At 42.8% G+C, this 19,567-nt stretch overlaps 1 protein-coding gene across 8 annotated transcripts in view; it reads right to left on the bottom strand.

The window, feature by feature from the left end:
* Positions 1-18,647, bottom strand: part of MARCHF8 (membrane associated ring-CH-type finger 8) — a 111,723-nt gene extending 93,076 nt beyond the window's left edge. For 3 of the 8 annotated variants that reach the window (XM_070782085.1, XM_070782087.1, XM_070782084.1), the window contains exon 1: positions 18,496-18,638. The gene's annotated coding sequence lies outside the window, so the exon portion shown is untranslated. Of the gene's footprint in view, positions 1-17,978; positions 18,349-18,495 lie in introns of those variants that run through there. The other 5 variants (XM_019954047.2, XM_019954045.2, XM_070782088.1 and 2 more) reach the window with 5 other exon arrangements.
* Positions 18,648-19,567: the final 920 nt, after the last annotated feature.

Genomic DNA, 19,567 nt, shown 5'->3' with positions numbered 1-19,567 from the left:
AGAACCAAGCATCCCAACATCCTCATCAGGGTGGTGTCAAGAGGAGGTTGGGTAAGTAGCTGGCCCTTTCTTCCTTACCACTGCTGTGTCTTGGTTTAAAAAAAAAGGGGGGGGGGAGCTCAGCAAAGATATAAAGAAGAGCCAAAAGGAAATTTTAGAACTGAAAAATACAATTACCAAAATACAAAAACCCAGAGATGGGTTCAGCAGAATGGTGTAGACAGAAAAAAGCAGTAACCCAGAAGATAGACAAATAGAAACTACCCAATCTGAATGACAAAGAGAAAGATAAACTGCAAAAGAAAAATGAACAGAGCCTCAGGGACCTGTGGGTCTGTAACTCAAGAGTTAACATTCGTGTCATAGGAGAGAACTGAGCTGAAAAGAACTTGAAATAATGGCTGAAAATATCCAAATTTGGTAAAAGATACATTTACAGACTCAAGATTCTGAGCAAACATCTGAGCAAACAGGATAAACTCAAAGAAATCCTCAGTAAGACATGTAAACAGTTAAACTTCTGAACACTAAAGGATAAAAAACCTTGAAAGCAATGAGACAGAAATAACACCTTACCTATAAGGGAAAAATTATTTAAATGGCAGCATATATTTCATCAGAATATAGAGAGGTCAGAAAGACACAACAGTTTTCAAGTACTGAAAAAAAAAAAAGAACTGTCAACAGAGTCCAATATCCAATAAAAATATCCTTCAAAAAGGAAGGGGAAATCAAGACATTTGAGATAAAAGTAAACTAAGAGACAGCTTCACCAGCAGATGTACCCCCAAAGGATGAAATGGCTAAAGGAAGGTCTCTGAACAGAAAGAAAAACCCTTAAGGTATCAGCAAACAGAATTCAGTAAATACAGAAAGAATTATAAACCATGACCAAGTGAGGCTTATCCCAAGGATACAAGATTCTTTTTCAATCTTTGAAAATTAATCAGGAGAAGGGATAAATTGGGAGTTTGGGGCTGACATATACACACTACAATACACAGCTGCTGCTGCTGCTAAGTCGCTTCAGTCGTGTCCGACTCTGTGCGACCCCATAGACGGCATAGAATAAGTAACAACAAGGACCTACTAGATATCACACAGAACTGTACTCAACACTCTGTAATGACCTTTATGGGGAAATCTTTCAAAAGACTGGATATATGTTCTATGCTACATAACTGATTCACTTTGCTGCACAAAGTGAATCAGTTATACAGAAAGTAACAAAATAGAAAGTATACACAAGCAGAAAGTAACAGAACATTGTAAATTAACTGTGAAAGTGAAAGTGAAGTCGCTCAGTCGTGTCCGACTCTTTGCGACCCGTGGACTGTAGCCCACCAGGCTCCTCCGTCCATGGGATTCTCCAGGCAAGAATACTGGAGTGGGTCGCCATTTCCTTCTCCAGGGGATCTTCCCCACCCAGGGAACGAACCCGGGTCTCCCACTTTAACCTCTGAGCCACCAGGGAAGCCCCTGTATTAACTATACTTCAATTAAATCTTTTTAATTAATCACTGTAATCTACAGTGTTGAGGCTAATTAATAAAATCATAGGATGATACCAATGAACAAGGGAAAAGCATATGACAGAACTCAACATCAGTTCATGATTTTTTTTTAAATCTCAGAAAATAGGAATAAAAAAGAACATACTTAATTTGAAAAAGAGCATCTATTAAAAAAAAAAAAAAAAACCTACAACTAACATTACACTTAATGATGAGAAAATCACTGCTCTGCCCCTAAGATTGGGGAAAAGGCAACTCTTATTTAATATAGTGCTATAAGTTCTAGCCGGGAGAAGGCAATGGCGACCCACTCCAGTACTCTTGCCTGGAAAATCCCATGGACGGAGGAGCCTGGTAGGCTGCAGTCCATGGGGTCACTAGGAGTCGGACACGACTGAGCGACTTCACTTTATTTTTTCACTTTCATGCATTGGAGAAGGAAATGGCAACCCACTCCAGTGTTCTTGCCTGGAGAATCCCAGGGACGGTGGGGCATGGTGGGCTGCCATCTATGGGTTCGCACAGAGTCGGACACGACTGAAGCGACTTAGCAGCAGCAGCAGCATAAGTTCTAGCCAAAGCTTTAGAGCAAGAAAAGAAATAAAAGGCACACAGATTAGAAAGAAATAAATAAAACTGCACCTATCTTCAGATTACACAGAACATCCCAAGGAAACTAAAAAAAAAAAAAGAACCTCCCAGATTAACAGAATTCAGCAAAGTTGCAGGATACAAGATAAACATACAAAAATTAGCTGTACTTCTAAATACTAGCAATGAAAATGAGGACATGGAAATTAAAAACACAACATCATTTACAATCATGAAAAAATGGCATATTAGGTGTAAATGTAAGAGAGATCTTCTATGCTGAAAACTATAAAAAATGCTTGTGAAAGAAATTAGAGGACTAATAAAAAAGTAATAAATAATTGTGTTCATGGACAAGACTCAACAAAGTAATAATGTCTATTATTCCCTAATGAATACACTAACTCAAGAAGATTCCTGTTAAATTCTTTTAAAGACTTTGTAGACACAGACACAAATATTTTAAAATGTATATGGAAAGACAAAAGGTAAACCAACCACCTTTGAAAGATAACAGAATGGGAGAAATCAGTCTACTGAATTCAAGACAAGGTCTGTATAGTCAAAGCTATGGTTTTTCCAGCAGTAATGTACAGATGTAACAGCCGGAGCATAAAGAAGGCTGAGGGCCAAAGAACTGATGCTTTTGAACTGTGGTGCTGGAGAAGACTCTTGAGAGTCCCTTGGACTGCAAGAAGATCAAACCAGTCAACCTTAAAGGAAATCAACCCTGAATATTCATTGGAAGGAGTGATGCTGAAGCTAAAGCTCCAGTACTCTGGCCACCTGATGTAGAGAGCCGACTCACAGGAAAGATTTCCCTTTCCCTCGATGCTGGGAAAGATTGAGGGCAGGAGGAAAAGTGAGTAAGAGAGGATGAGAGGACTGGATAATATCACTGACTCAATGGACATGAGTTTGAGCAAACTCCAAGAGATGGTGCAAGACAGGGAAGCCAGGAATGCTGCAGTCCACAGGGTCACAAAAAGTAGGACACAACTTAGCTACTGAACGACAACACAGAGCGACCCCAACCAAGACTGTGTGGCATTGGCAGAGAGACAGACATACAATTCAGTGGAACAGGATAGACAACACATGAATGCTGCTGCTGCTACTGCTGCTAAGTCGCTTCAGTCATGTCCAACTCTGTGCAACCCCATAGACGGCAGCCTACCAGGCTCCCCCGTCCCTGGGATTCACCAGGCTAGAACACTGCAGTGCGTTGCCATTTCCTTCTCCAATGCATGAAAGTGAAAAGTGAAAGTGAAGTCGCTCAGTTGTGTCCGACTTAGCAACCCCATGGACTGCAGCCCACCAGGCTCCTCCATCCATGGGATTTTCCAGGCAAGAGTACTGACTGGAGTGGGGAGCCATTGCCTTCTCCAAACACATGAATAGACCCACACAAATATGCCCAAATGATTTTTGATTAAGCAATTCAATGAAGGAAAAATAACTTTTCAACAAACAGTGCCAGAGCAATAAGGAAAAAAAAGTGAACCTCAAGTGAAGTTTCAACACCTGAACTCAAACAGTTCATTCACTTACATGTGCAACCTGAAACTATAAAGCTTTTAGGGAGAAAAAAGCATTTTAAAAAATCTTTAGGATTTAGGGCTAGACAGTTATTAAACTTGACACCAAAGACATGATTCCCAACTGGAAAAATTTATAAATTGAACTTCAAAGGGTGAAAAGGTAAGCCACAGACTCAGAGAAAATATTTGCAAACCACTGACAAAGCACTAGTATCTAAAATATTGTATATAAAGGACTCTCAAAACTTAACAACAAAAATCCAATTAGTAAATGGGCAAAAGACATGAAGAGACTTCCGCTGAGAGAACACACAAGTGACAGATACACACATCACAATACGTTCACTCTCACTAGCCACTGCTGCTGTTCCGCCACTCAGTGACGTCCAAGTCTGCGATTAGGGAAAAGCAAGTGAAGATCACAAGGAAGTGTCATTACATACCTACCAGAATTACTAAAACAAGAAACGGTGCCAACACCAAAATGTGGGCAAGGATAAGGAGAAACTGAACCATCCCTGCAGTACTGGCAGGAATGTAAAATGGTACCTTCTCTCTGGAAAACACTTGGGCAACTTCTTAAACAGGTGAACATCCTAGAGCCCAGCCACTGCGCTCCGGGACTATTACACCAGAGAAATGAAGTAATACGATTACAGGAAAACCTGCACACAAATGTTAGCAACAGCTTTATTCAACTAGATGTTCTTCAGCAGGTGAATGATTCAACAAACCATGGCACATTCATATCACAGAATACTACTTGGAAATAAAAAAGCAATAAAAAAGAACTATTTGGACATGAAACAACCATGATGAATCTGCAGAGAATGATGCTGAGCGATAAGAGCCTATCTGAAAAGGTCACACGATGCATAATTCCATTCATAGAATATCCCTGAAAAGACAAAATATACAAGTAGGAGAAGAGGTTAGAGGTTGCCAGAGGTTAAGAAGGCAGTGGGAGTAGGGAAAGTAGGGGAAGTTACAAAGAATAACATAAAGGATCCTTGTGATGACAGACATATTCTACCTCTGAACTATACAGATATCAGTATCCCGGTCATGATATTGTACTAAAATTTTGCAAGCTGTTAACTTTGGGGAAAACTGGATCTCTTAAACAGGATCTCTCTACATTATTTCTTACAACTGCATATCAACCTACATTTATCTCAAAATGAAAAATTAAAATTTTTAAAAAGGAAAGAAAAAAGACAAATCACAAGGCCACAAATGAGGGGAGAGAGCATTCAAGCAGATGAAAATGATTTCAACTGTTTTTTAAAGACAGAAAATATGGGAACAGTAATTAGCAAGATGGAGAAAGCCATAATAAAAAGTATATAAAATAATAGATACATAATGAGCTAATTTACCTATAACATGCCAAAGAACTTGTGCCTCAGGTTATGAGTAGTAGTAAAACATTGGCTAAAAATAAAGATAAAAAACAACTGATACTTTGGCCACCTCCCCAAAAGAAGCCACTACCAGAAGCGGGGTGCTATCCTAATGAAAACCTGAACAAGCTGCATTTTCTTAGTCACCACTCCATAGGCAATGATAAACTTCATATTAGAAAATGAAAAGATGATGATGCACTTTTAGCGACTGAAAAGATAGTTACAAAATCTGTTGATGGCTATAATTCAGAAAACAGATCACACACATGATGACTTTAAAACTGTTTGGGGAACAACTGGAAAATGAAACTTTATTTTCTATTGGCTATTATTTACTATTGGCTGTTGCTAGCAAAAACAAAAAATATGTTTGGCTACTGGTACTCTGAATCGACTAGAAATATCTTTACTGCTGACATGGAGAAAGTTTTAGTGGTCTGTATAGAAGATCAAACTAGCCACATTTTCTTAAGCCAAAGCCTAATCCAGATAATTAATGAGGCTGCTCCACTAAATGAGAGATTTTCAGTGAAGATGAAACAGCATTATACTGGAAGAAGATGCTATCCAAAACTTTCATAGCTAGGAGGAAGTCAGTGCCTGGTTTCAGAACTTCAGAGGACAGACTCATTCTTATTAGGGACTGCTGCAGCTGGTTACTTCAAGTAAAAGCCAATGCTCAACTATGAAAATCCCACGGTCTCTAAGAATGATGCTAAGTCTACTCTGCCTGTGCTCTATAAATGGAACAACAAAGCCTGGGTGACATCACATCACTTCACAACATGTTACTAAAGACTTCAAGCCCACTATTGAGACCCAATGTCCAGGAAAAGAGATCCCTTTCAGAATCACTGCTCCCTGACAACACCCTTGGTCACACAAGAGCACCGGGGGAGACACACTGTAATGAGATTGCTGTGTTGTTGTTTTCACGACCACTAACACGTCCATTCTGCAGCTCATAGATTAAGGAGTCATTTTGACTTTTAAATCTCATTATTTAAAAAATACATCTCAGAAGACTACAGCAGCCATAGATAATGATTCCTTTGCTACATCTGGGCAAAACTGAAAACCTTCTAGAAAGGATCCCATCATTCTAGACATCACTAAAAAAACATTCATGATTCATGGAAAGAATTAAGGGGCATTTGGAAGTAGATCAACTTTATCAAAATTAAGGAAAGTCTGGAAGTTAACATGGGTTTCCCAGGTGACCCTAGTGGTGGAGAACCAACCTGCCGATGCAGGAGACACAGAGACAGGGGTTCGAGCCACAAGTCAGGATGATCCCCTGGAGAAGGAAATGGCAACCGACTCCAGTATTCTTGCCTGGGAAATCCCATGGACAGAGAAGCCTGGAAGGCTATAGTCCATGGGGTTCCACAGAGTGAGACATGCCTGAAATGACTTAGCACACACGCATGACAAAACTTTAATGGGAGAGTACTTTTATGCATGAGCAAAGAAAGTGGTATCTTGAGATGGAATCTACTCCTGGTGAAGACGAAGTTCAGCTGCTGAAATGACAACACAGGATTTACAGTGTTACATACACTTAGTTAATAAATCGGTGGCAAAGGTTTACAAGGACGGACTCCAATTCTGAATGATGCTCTACTGTGGATGAAATGTTATCACACTGCACTGCATGCTACCGAGAACTGGCCATAGAAGGAAGAGGCGATCAAAGCGGCAAACTTCATTGCTGTCTCATTTTAAGACACTGCCACAGCCGCTCCAACCTTCAGATGTGCCTCCATCATTGTCAGCTGTAGCCATCAACACCAAGGCAAGACCTCCACCAGGAAAAAGACTGTGACTCACTGGGGGCTCAGATGATGGTGAGCACCTTTTAGCGACAGGTTATTTTTAAATTAAGGTATGTACATTGTTTTTAGACATAGTATTATGAGTATGCTCTTGCATACTTAACAGATTACAGTATAGCATAAACATAACCTTTATGTGCTTTGGAAAACAACAACAACAAAAAAATTTGCTTTATCTCAACATTTCCTTTATTGCCTTGGTCTTGAACCGAACGCACAATATGTCCAAGGTATACCTATACTTTGAACTGAGAATGAAACAGTTTGGGGACCAGAATGGACAACTAAAGAAAAGTCAGTGCTACTTATCCACTACACTGTTCCCTGTTCCTGGGCAAATTGGAAGACTACATTTGCCAGTCTCACTTAAAACTATGTTAGAGTTAATGTGACTGATTTCTGACAAATATAATATGGGAAGAGTAACACTAGCCACTTCCAGACCTGGCCTTTAAAAACATTCACTGAGCTCCTCCAGCTCTCTTCCACTGCCATCTTCAAAGTCAGGCGGCATGGCTACAGAGGGAGGAGTCACATCCAACTCGCCTTAGACTTCGCATGACAGGCATGGCTACAGAGGGAGGAGTCACATCCAATCGCCTTAGACTTCGCATGACAGGCATGGCTACAGAGGGAGGAGTCGCATCCACTCGCCTTAGGCTTCGCATGACAGGCATGGCTACAGAGGGAGGAGTCACATCCAACTCGCCTTAGACTTCGCATGACAGGCATGGCTACAGAGGGAGGAGTCACATCCAATCGCCTTAGACTTCGCATGACAGGCATGGCTACAGAGGGAGGAGTCACATCCAATCGCCTTAGACTTCGCATGACAGGCATGGCTACAGAGGGAGGAGTCGCATCCACTCGCCTTAGGCTTCGCATGACAGGCATGGCTACAGAGGGAGGAGTCGCATCCACTCGCCTTAGGCTTCGCATGACAGGCATGGCTACAGAGGGAGGAGTCACATCCACTCGCCTTAGACTTCGCATGACAGGCATGGCTACAGAGGGAGGAGTCACATCCAATCGCCTTAGACTTCGCATGACAGGCATGGCTACAGAGGGAGGAGTCACATCCAATCGCCTTAGACTTCGCATGACAGGCATGGCTACAGAGGGAGGAGTCGCATCCACTCGCCTTAGGCTTCGCATGACAGGCATGGCTACAGAGGGAGGAGTCGCATCCACTCGCCTTAGGCTTCGCATGACAGGCATGGCTACAGAGGGAGGAGTCACATCCACTCGCCTTAGACTTCGCATGACAGGCATGGCTACAGAGGGAGGAGTCACATCCAATCGCCTTAGACTTCGCATGACAGGCATGGCTACAGAGGGAGGAGTCACATCCAATCGCCTTAGACTTCGCATGACAGGCGTGGCTACAGAGGGAGGAGTCACATCCACTCGCCTTAGACTTCGCATGACAGGCATGGCTACAGAGGGAGGAGTCACATCCACTCGCCTTAGACTTCGCATGACAGGCATGGCTACAGAGGGAGGAGTCACATCCAATCGCCTTAGACTTCGCATGACAGGCATGGCTACAGAGGGAGGAGTCACATCCAATCGCCTTAGACTTCGCATGACAGGCATGGCTACAGAGGGAGGAGTCGCATCCACTCGCCTTAGGCTTCGCATGACAGGCATGGCTACAGAGGGAGGAGTCACATCCACTCGCCTTAGACTTCGCATGACAGGCATGGCTACAGAGGGAGGAGTCACATCCAATCGCCTTAGACTTCGCATGACAGGCATGGCTACAGAGGGAGGAGTCACATCCAATCGCCTTAGACTTCGCATGACAGGCATGGCTACAGAGGGAGGAGTCACATCCAATCGCCTTAGACTTCGCATGACAGGCATGGCTACAGAGGGAGGAGTCACATCCAATCGCCTTAGGCTTCGCATGACAGGCATGGCTACAGAGGGAGGAGTCACATCCAATCGCCTTAGGCTTCGCATGACAGGCATGGCTACAGAGGGAGGAGTCACATCCAATCGCCTTAGACTCCGCATGACAGGCATGGCTACAGAGGGAGGAGTCGCATCCACTCGCCTTAGGCTTCGCATGACAGGCATGGCTACAGAGGGAGGAGTCACATCCAATCGCCTTAGACTCCGCATGACAAAAATGCTTCGTTGCTGTTGTCGCTGTTGCCATAGCACAGGCCAGCACCTTCAAAAATGTTGCTGCAAATAAGTCATCTTGTTCTGATGCAGGGCCAGGATGTGGCCTGGGATCCTACATCTTAAACAAGCACTGAGAAGATACCAATGTGGACGGTCTATGGAATATTCTGTGAGGAGCAAGAGCCTTCAACTACCAAGACGCATACACAAAGGGAGAACAGATGATTCTCTGGAGAAACTGAATGACCCAGAGCAAAGGCCTCCCACAGGGACTGAGCAGTAAGACTAGAGAATTCAGACTCACATTAAAGCAAGATGATGAAAGGCTTTACGAGGAAAAACATCCAGAAGAGTACAGAGACTGACAGGAAAGGGGATATTGTAGATGATGTGATACAGCATCTGTTAAAAGTAATAATTTTTCTACGAGAAGGTATATGAAAAATGCGATGTATGTAAAAAAGTGAGGTAATAACTTTACTTTGCCCACAAAGGTCCATCTAGTCAAAGCTATGGTTTTTCCCCTACTCATGTATGGATGTGAGAGTTGAACCATAAAGAAAGCTGAGTGCTGAAGAACAGATGCTTTTGAACTGTGGTCCTGGAGAAGACTCCTGCGAGTTCCTAGGACTGCAAGGAGATCCAACCAGTCCATCCTAAAGGAAATCAGTCCTGAATATTCACTGGAAGGACTGATGCTGAAGCTGAAGCTCCAATACTTTGGCCACCTGATGTGAAGAACTGACTCACTGGAAAAGACCCTGATGCTGGGAAAGATTGAAGGCAGGAGGAGAAGGGGACGACAGAGGATGAGATGGGTGGATGGCATCACCAACTCGACTGACATGAGTTTGAGCAAGCTCTGGGAGTTGGTGATGGACAGAGAAGCCAGGCATGCTGCAGTCCATGGGGGTCTCAAAGAGTCGGACACTGAGCAACTGAACTGAAGAAAGGAAATGTAGTCACAGACTACAATTTGGCTCTACAGTTAAAAAAAAGTTGTCAGTGACTAAATACTAATTGGAGAAGGCAATGGCAACCCACTCCAGTACTCTTGCCTGGAAAATCCCATGGGCGGAGGAGCCTGGTAGGCTGCAGTCCATGGGATCACAAAGAGTCAGACACAACTGAGCGACTTCACTTTCACTTTTCACTTTCATGCATTGGAGAAGGAAATGGCAACCCACTCCAGTGTTCTTGCCTGGAGAATCCCAGGGACGGGGGAGCCTGGTGGGCCACCGTCTATGGGGTCGCACAGAGTCAGACACGACTGAAGCGACTTAGCAGCAGCAGCAGCAAATACTAATTACTGATTTCAATAAAAACAGGACTATAACCATAATTGAAATGGAGAAAATAAGTGAGGAGAGTTCAAGACGCCCACATTCTCAAAACAGGACAGCAATGCATAGCATTTAAAGTTGATAATCATTAACAGTGAGATAAGCATTAAGTTATGGAGTATGGAGGTAACCACCGTAACAAACAAGAAAACAAAAGGTGACAGTTTCGTTACAAGCATTTATGCTTACTCTTTTTACACAATATCCAAGTATTACTGTGATAAAAACTTAAACATTAATTTTAAAATACAGAAAAATAAAGAGGTTGCCAATACATAGTGTGGGCAAAAAAATGGGGAAAAGATCAACATTATCCGGGGAAATGCAGAGGAAATAAAAACTGAGACAACCACCACTACTCAATTTCAATCCCCGTCACCAGACAACTCCACTTTTAGCTTTCTATACTACAAGAACACTCCCATAAATGTTCAAAGACATTTACACAAGAATGGTCAGTGCAATACTGTTAAAAGAGAAAAATCAGAGCATGCTAAATACCCACTAATAGTACGGGAAGAGTTGAATTAACTACGAATAAATGTACCCCACCTGGGGGCTTCTGAGGTGGCGCCAGTGGGAAAAAACCCACCTGCCGATGCAGGAGACATAAGAGAAGAGGGCTCCATCCCTGGGTCTGGAAGATCCCCTGGAGAAGGGCATGGCACCTCACTCCAGTATTCTTGCCTGGAGAATCCCAGGCACAGAGGAGCCTGGAGGGCTACAGTCCACGGGTCACATAGTGTCGGACACAGCTGAAGCGACTCAGCATGTACTCACCCACCCAACTTGATTTCAGCCTTCTAAGACAAAAAGCAGACAACCCAGGCAAGCCAAGCTCACTTCTGACCTACAGAACTATGAGATTAAAACATGTCTTGGTTTAAGCCTCTAAAGTTTGTGGTAATTCATTAGAGTTCAATAAAAAACAAATACTTTTAGAAAAGCTGAAGAAATGCATTACCCTACAACACAGCAGCTACGGTTAGAAGTAATTATATGTTCAGAGGAAGTCTTGTCCATGCGCACCAGAAGACACACAAAATGCTCACATCACCGCTGCTCACGCCCCGAAAGAATTCAACAACGTGTTCAGTCATCAACAGGATAAAGGTAAAACGGTGGACTATTCATGGAACATAACGCAATACAACAGTGAAACATCAATGTCCCACAGCCACACGTGAAAATACGGACGAACGCGGGGTCATATTATGCAGGATAAGAAAGCGAGTGGCAGACGTGTGCACGCGGTGTGATTCCAGTCAGCAGCTCCACAGTGCACGGGTACAAACACCACAGCTTAGAGAGGCGCGCGGTAGAGAGACGAGAAACACGGGTCTTGAGCGCAGCCGTCATGTCTGCGGGGAGGTAAGAGGACGGGGGGAAGGGGAGACCGAGGCACACTGAAGGTAACGTGAGGTTTTGGTCTTAACTGGTACTAACTACAGAGCAATAGTGTTTAAATTCTAAAACATAGTTTAGATTTATTACAACGTTCATTCAGTATTTAGAGGACAAAATCATCCAGGAATAAAATATCTACAAGACAAAAAAAAAAATCCTTCCTTTTCTTTTGTCAAGATAAGTTCATTGAAAAAATAATTCAAATAATATATACAAGTCCAATCATTCTTTTAATCACCTAAAATTCCACCAGCAGACACAGCTGGTAACAATCTGAACGTGCTTCGGGACATTTCATGTCCATGTGCTTACACATTAAAGGATTTTAAATAAAATCATTACATACACACAAATATATTTGCTTATTCTATAAATGCTGTTTAGACCCCTGCTTTTTAAAAATCAAGTGTATTAAATTACTTTACATGAAATGAACCCATATTAAGTGTTGGAAAAGCTCTGACCAAAGTGTATGTAGTGTAACAACTACCCAATCAAAATTCAGACAAAACATTTTCATTACCACAAAAAGTTCTTTCCTGTGCCTCTGCAGTCAATTCCCTCACCTCTGATTGCAAGCAATCATTAATCTGCTTCATTATAGATTCGTTTTACTGGCTTAGGATCAACGTGAATGGAATTATACAGTATGCATTCTTTTGTGTGGGGCTTTTGTTCAGCATAAAATTTATACTATCAATAGTTCCCTTTATACTGCTACATAGTACTTTATTTGTATATTCATTAATAGACATTTGGCGTATTTCCAGTTTGATCTCTAAACACTGAGGTGTAAGTCAATTGTGATATTAAGTTTTTATTTTATAATCGGGGATAGAATTGCTGGACCACAGAGTATATGTACCTAACAGAAAACTGCCACACTTACTCAAAGTTTCTGTATCATCACACACTCCTACTAGCAATTTATGCAAGTTTTAGTTGCTCGGCATCCTGACCAACACTTGCTATTGTCAGTCTTACAAATGTTAACCACTCCTGTAGGCAAACAGCTGTTCATTTTTATTTGCATTTCCATAAATGACTAGATACGTTGAGAATTTTTAAAGTGCCTATCAAAAAATTTAAATGTCTTCTTTCGTGAAGGGTCTGTCCAAATCTTTTACCAATGTTGTGATTTGGGCACTGTGTGCCTTATTATTGATTATTGTTGTTGATTAGCCACTAAGTCATGTCCAGCTCTTTTGCAACCCCATGGACTGTAATCTGCCAGGATCTTGTGTCTATAGGATTTTCCAGTCAACAATCCTGGAGTGGGTTGCCACTTCCTTCTCCACGGGAATCTTTTCAAACAGATCAAACCCATGTCTCCTGCATTGGCAGGTGGATTCTTTACCACTAAACCACCAGGGAAGCCCATTGTTGATTATGGAGGTCCTTTCCATAGACTGGATGAAGGCTCTTTGTCAGATATATGAATCGCAAATATCTGTTCCCCACTGAAGCACATGTTTCCCTTGTCTTAAAACAGTACATGTGTACACGTTCAGTTGCTCAATAGCGTCCGACTCTTTTCGACCCCGTGGACTGTAGCCCGAAAGGCTCCTCTGTGCATGGGATTCTCCAGGCAAGAATACTGGAGTGGGTTGCCGTTTCCTCCTCCAGGGGATCTTCCCGACCCAGGGACTGATCCTCGCCTCCTGCATCTCCCGCATTGGCAGGCAGATGCTTTATCACTGTGCCACCTGGGAAGCCCTAAAACAGTACAGAAAGTTTAAATTTTAAAGTACAGAAGCTTTTAACTTTTATTAAGCCTAATTTAACATTAAAAAAATTATAGTTAGCACTTTATTTTGTATCATGTATATGACTGAATGTTTACTCCTCAGACTGGAAACAAAATATGGATGTCTGCTTACCACTTCTACCATCATATTGGACTTGAGATTCTAGCCAGGTTTAGCCACTCAGGCAAAAAAGAAAAAAAGAGAAAGGCAGGAGGGAAGGCAAGAAGCAATAAGCAGAAATAAATGAGTGAAGCTGTCATTATTCAATGATTACGTACATAGACAATCCTGAAAAACGGCCCTAAAGACTACCAGAAATAATCAGTGAAGTTAGAAATGCTGTGTGACACAGAGGGAATATACAAAACCATTGCATTTTTACATATTAGCAATGAAAAAGTGGACAATTACTTTTTAAATCCATTTATAATGACATCAAAAACCATAAAATATTAAAGATATAAATTTTACAAAATATGTATAGGACCTGCATACACTAAAAAACTAAAAAAAACATGTTGCAAAATATTAAAGAATTAAATAAATGACAGATTGGGAAATTCACTATTAAGATAGCAATTTTCTACAAATTGATCCAGAAATTCAAGGCAATTGCAATTGAAATTCCAATAAGTTTTTGAAACAAGCCGATTTTAAAATATTTATGAAAATACATAAAACCTAAAATACCTGAAACAGTTTTGAAAATAATGAACAAAGTTGGAGGATTTATAGACCAATTTCAAGCCATACATAAAGCCACAGTAAGGCAGACAGTACAGTATTGACATAAAGAAAGGAAGAAAGAAAGTGAAGTTGCTCAGTCGTGTCCGACTCTTTGCTACCCCATGGACTGCAGCCTACCAGGCTCCTCCGTCCATGGGATTCTCCAGGCGACAATACTGGAGTAGGGTGCCATTTCCTTCTCCAGGGGATCTTCCTGACCCAGGGATCGAACCCAGGTCTCCCATGCTGCAGGCAGACGCTTTAACCTCTGAGCCACCAGGACATAACAAATCAAGAGGAGACAGAGCCTAGAAACAAACCACACACACGCATCGCAGCTAATTTCCGACAGGAATGAAATTCAGTAGGCAAGGAACGGAGAAATTCAATAGGGAAAGGATACTCTTTTCAACAAATAATACGAAAACAACTGTGTATCCATAGAGGAAAATAACGAACCCAAACCCATACCTCACACCACACACCTCCATCAGCCCTCCCAAAATAGGTCACAAATTTAAATATATGAATATATGACCTAAAACCATAAAACTTTCATAAAGAAAACATATGAGAAAACGTCTATGGTCTACATTTTTCATACAACAATATCTCAGGTATCTTTTAATGTTAATAAATATAAATCTTGCATTTTTTAAAAAGTAAGAAAAATACAGAGAAAATCCTTAAAATTTTTTGAAACATGTCTTCATTTAAAATAAAATTTCAAAACTCACTGTGAGTTCCTCATTCATATGGTTTCATGAGTGACGTATTTCATAAACATTTTCCCAAAGAGCTACACTGACATCTGAAGGTCTTTGTAATGCAGAGATGCTCACCGAAGCAGTACCATGCTAATAAACTTAACGCAGATGGCAAGTATCACAGTGAATCAAAAACTACATGTAAACAAAATTATCAACTATTTTCAACCCAACAAAGTGTATGCTTTGTAGAACTGAAAAGATGGATTCCCTTGCCCTTTCCAGCATCCTTCCACAATTCTGTAAGCCTGTCTTCCTGACGCCACCTTAACCTCCATGACTCAGATTAAATACCACCTCCTCCAGGAAGTTCTGCCATTCAGTCTAACCTGTTGGGTACTGATCCTCCTCTCAGTTTCCACATTTGTGTCACTTCAAGGTCCTCATCACATTATCCCTGGATTGCACATGATTAACTCCTCTATCAGGTTAAGCACCTGAAGAACTAGCACACTGATCACCTCGGCCTGGCTCCAAGGCGGCAATCTTGCTTTTGCTGCTATTGGCTGTTAGATGAAAACACGAATTAGAAACTTCAGGAATTTCAGAGTGAGTTGAGCAGAGAAACTAGATCAGGCCTAGTCGGGGCTTTTTTTGTGGTTTTTTTTTTTTTCATCCTCAAAATAAAGAGTTAAAAATTATACTCCTTGAAAAAGAATTTCAACATTGAAAATCTTCAAAATAAAACAAACACAAAACTGATAAACAGTTAAAACTAAATGTCTACAGTGCCTATGCTGGTCACTTCCTTACTCACAGGCTGCCAAAGCAAAAGGCCTAAGGACTTCGTGAAGGATTATTTACTGTTGGAGCAGTCCACTGCTTTGGAAAAATGTCTTCAAGTGAGTCAGATAACTGGAGAATAAGTGGGATTGTAAAGTACTTTTTCTAGGAAAAAAACAGTATATATCATTTCATGATCCAATTTTGTTGCTTTTAGAAATTCTGGCAACTTTTTTTTTCTTTCAGTTATTTAAATTGTTTACCACCAAGAAGGTAAACCTAAATAGTATGTGATTATGGCAGAAAGGAAATTGCTACATGGCAGGTGGGGGTGGAAACCAATTAGAAACAGTGCAATTCTTCAAGAACCAGACACTGCTACTGATAACAAACAAGGGGTCTTGACTGCTTGAATCAGTTCACCCCTGTCTATGCATCTATAAAATCTTCCTGGAACTAATTTAAAGAAGACAAAAATGCTGGAGCTAAGGTTGCCAGATTTAGCAAATAAAAATACAGTAGACCCAAGTTAAGTTTTACATAAACAATGAATTTTTAGTAAAGCAAGTCCTATGCAATACTTATACTAAAAACTTACCCATTGTTTACTGAAATTCAAATTTAACTGGGTGTTCTGTATTTTATCTGGCAACCCTAAGGGAAGCCAAAATTAGTCCAATTTCCTCACTTAGTAGCAGAAACTATGACCCCAAGAAGGGAAGTGACTTGCCTACTTAAGCCAACGATCAAGGAAGTGAGTCTGCTTTGAAAAGAGAAAACACAAATACACGAGGGTCACCTTGGGTTCCACTTATGGTGCACCAGAACTCCAATTTTCATTCACCTCACTGAAGCACCAAGGAGACAAGCTCTCAATTATGGTTTTCCACTTTTAATAACTGTTAATTTTAATACACTTACCAATTTGAGTCTTCAAAAACAAATTAGGAGGTGTTCCCTGGTGGCTCAGTGGTAAAGAATCTGCCTGCCAATGCAGGAGACACGGGTTTGATCCCTGGTCCGGGAAGATCCCACATACCACACAGAGCAACTAAGCCAGAGTGCCGCAACTATTGAGCCTCTGCTCTAAAGCTCTGGGGCTGCAACTACCGAGCCCACGCGCTCCAACTGCTGAAGCCCTACTGAAGCCCTTGCGCCCTAGAACCTGGGCGCCACTAGAGAAGGCACTGCAATGCGAAGCTCCCTACTGCAACTAGAGCATAGCGCCCCCTCACTGCAACAAGAGGAAGTCCACCTGCAGCAACGAAGACCCGGCACAGTCAAAAGTAAATAAACAAAAAATTTAAAAAAAAAAGAATGGACAAACAACAACACAACAACAAAATAATAGGAAACTATTTCTCTTAGCTTAAAAAAAAATCCTCCTGGCAATCTTTGTGCCTACACACCACCTCCTCAGATTCTGTTTATGTTCACTCACTACATGAAACAGGATCTTTTCTCCCAAACACAATTCTCTCACAATCCACAATTCTCTTGCCCCAGGGTTCCAAATTTGGAATGTGTTCACATTAGTCCATGGCTCTAACAATTTTAGTTCCTATACTCTCCCAACTTTCCTGTTTTTCAGAGGAAATATCCTAGTGCCTTCAGTTGGTCTCAAATAAAAGGCTCGCGAAGTCCTCCATTCCCACTCTGTGCCCAAGCAGCTAAACCAGCAAAAAGGCATGAGGTCTCACTATCAACACACTTCCTTTCCCGGGACGGGGATGCAACAAAAGATGGAAAGAGAAAGGTCTTTCTAGGAAATTTGGGGCCTTCCTCCACTATATATGCGGAACATACTACGTGACATAGAGTTGGACAAAATCAAAGGAAGAAACAGAAAATTTCATATACTCATTACAGTCATCTTCCGGATCCCATCAAAGTAACAAATACATAAAACAGTCGCTCTGTAACAGCACTTCTCAACCTGGGATCTCTAGGGGCCTCATGGGGTAGTGGGAACCGGGGAAGGGGGAGGAAGACAGCAGGCAGATAAAGATTTTGCTTTTTACGTATCAGGGTCCCAAACAAGATTTTAAGAAAGAAGGTTCCGTTGTATTCCTAAAAGCCTGGGGTGGGGGTGGGGGTGGGGGTGGGGAAGTAACGTACAACCACTATGACTTTCTCTAAGTTTTCCATTAAAAACTGCACCCTAGTGAACAACAATCCAAATCGTGTCGGATGAAAAACCGAAAGTCAAACAGAAATTCAGACATTAAAGGACAAACTATCTACCTATCCTTTCTCTCTGGCAGCTGCCAAGGTATGCAGGTCTCTCTAGAGATCACACACGTCAGAAACGGAAGGTCCTCACAAATCACCTAGTCCAGACTTGCATTTTACAGATGTGGGAACTCAGGCCGAGAGGAGGGCTGACTTGCCCAAGGTCTCACAGCCCGTCGCGGGCAGGGCTTCAGTTGGGACTCCACGTTGGCAGCCCTGGGCCCTCAGCTTCCCGATGGCTCCTGAGGCCCCCAGCTTGGCCGGATCCAAGGGCGCCAGAGAGCCTGGGCGGAAGAGCCCACATCCCGGGGTCGCTGCCTGCTTTCGACCGGCTCCGCGCCGGGCCCGGCCCAGGGTGCTACGGAGCGCCGACCTGGACGGCCGCCCCCGACCCGCCCACCTGTCGCGGACCGCCGGGCGGCAGCCACACCCCCTGCCAGGGCCAGGGGTTCGGCCGGCCTCGACGGCGCCTGGCACCGGCTGCTGCGCGCGGCGCGGGGTACGCCGGCCGGAAGGCCGCAGGAGTTACCTCAAGTGGGCGCTGAGCTCGCGGCAGGGCCGCCCCCGCCGGCCTGGAGCATGCCGGAGACGCGGACGCAGCAGACGCTGCAGCTCGGCCACCGCGGCGCCTGTTTACACCCCTCCGCGGGAGGACGCCGACCGGCCCGTCACGTGACGCACACGTCACGTGCTCGCCCGGGGTGGGGCGGAGGCGTTGCCCAGCGACGACGGCGCTCTAGGGGCGGGCGGCTGCGGCGACGGCAGGGTCCCTCAGCGCTCCCCCATCACCTGCGTTTGTCCAGTCGACGAACGACGCGTCCTGACCGACCCGGCGAGGAAAAGCAACGTCTCCCACCACCCGGCTTCCTCGTTTAGTGACCTCCAGGGCTGACTGCTTGTATTATTCGTGTCTTGGATGGGGGAGGGAATTCTGTCCGGCTTTAAGATGTGGAACTTGGAGAGAAAAATGGAAAATACTGCCTTACCTACCCAAAGCTAGCGAACAGACGGCGAGCAGAGGAATAAGTAATGATGATTTGAGCTTCATTAACGAACAACTGTTTGGTTTTGCTCCCTACTGTGGAATGAAGGTCCGCAGCCAACCATCTCCCCCGCCATAGAAAGGGTGTGTGTGAAGATGGCTTATGGGACTTCAGATTTTTATTTTAATTTTATAGTATCAATTTTTCCATGATTAGTCTTTGTATATGTAAGTAAAAACATATCTGAGTAAATATTTGATTTGGCGCTGAGCAGCTCTCCGCATCAGACTTTCCTCATTATAGCGAAGTCACTCGGATTGTAGTGACTACTTCTACCAAGTGTGGTTTTTCCTAGATCAAACTTTGCAGAAGCATAGATTGAGACACTGACAGGTTCTCCCATAATATTCACTATAAACTGGGTAAAAGACATAGTTTATATTCTTACTGAATTGATGCGTAAAATGTGAGCAAATACCCCTAAATATTCCAGAGTCGTTCCGTTGTCAAGGTGTGAACTATCGAATAGTCATGTTCCTCCATTTATTTCCGATCACTTGGCATACTTAGCTATCTATGAGCAAATTGACACGGTCACAACAGTGGACTCAAAATATC

Source organism: Bos indicus, chromosome 28 (genome assembly GCF_029378745.1).
Source record: "Bos indicus isolate NIAB-ARS_2022 breed Sahiwal x Tharparkar chromosome 28, NIAB-ARS_B.indTharparkar_mat_pri_1.0, whole genome shotgun sequence".
NCBI classification, from domain to species: domain Eukaryota; kingdom Metazoa; phylum Chordata; class Mammalia; order Artiodactyla; family Bovidae; genus Bos; species Bos indicus.
Note: the sequence above shows the minus strand (reverse complement) of the source record. Positions and strands in the feature narration are given on the sequence as shown.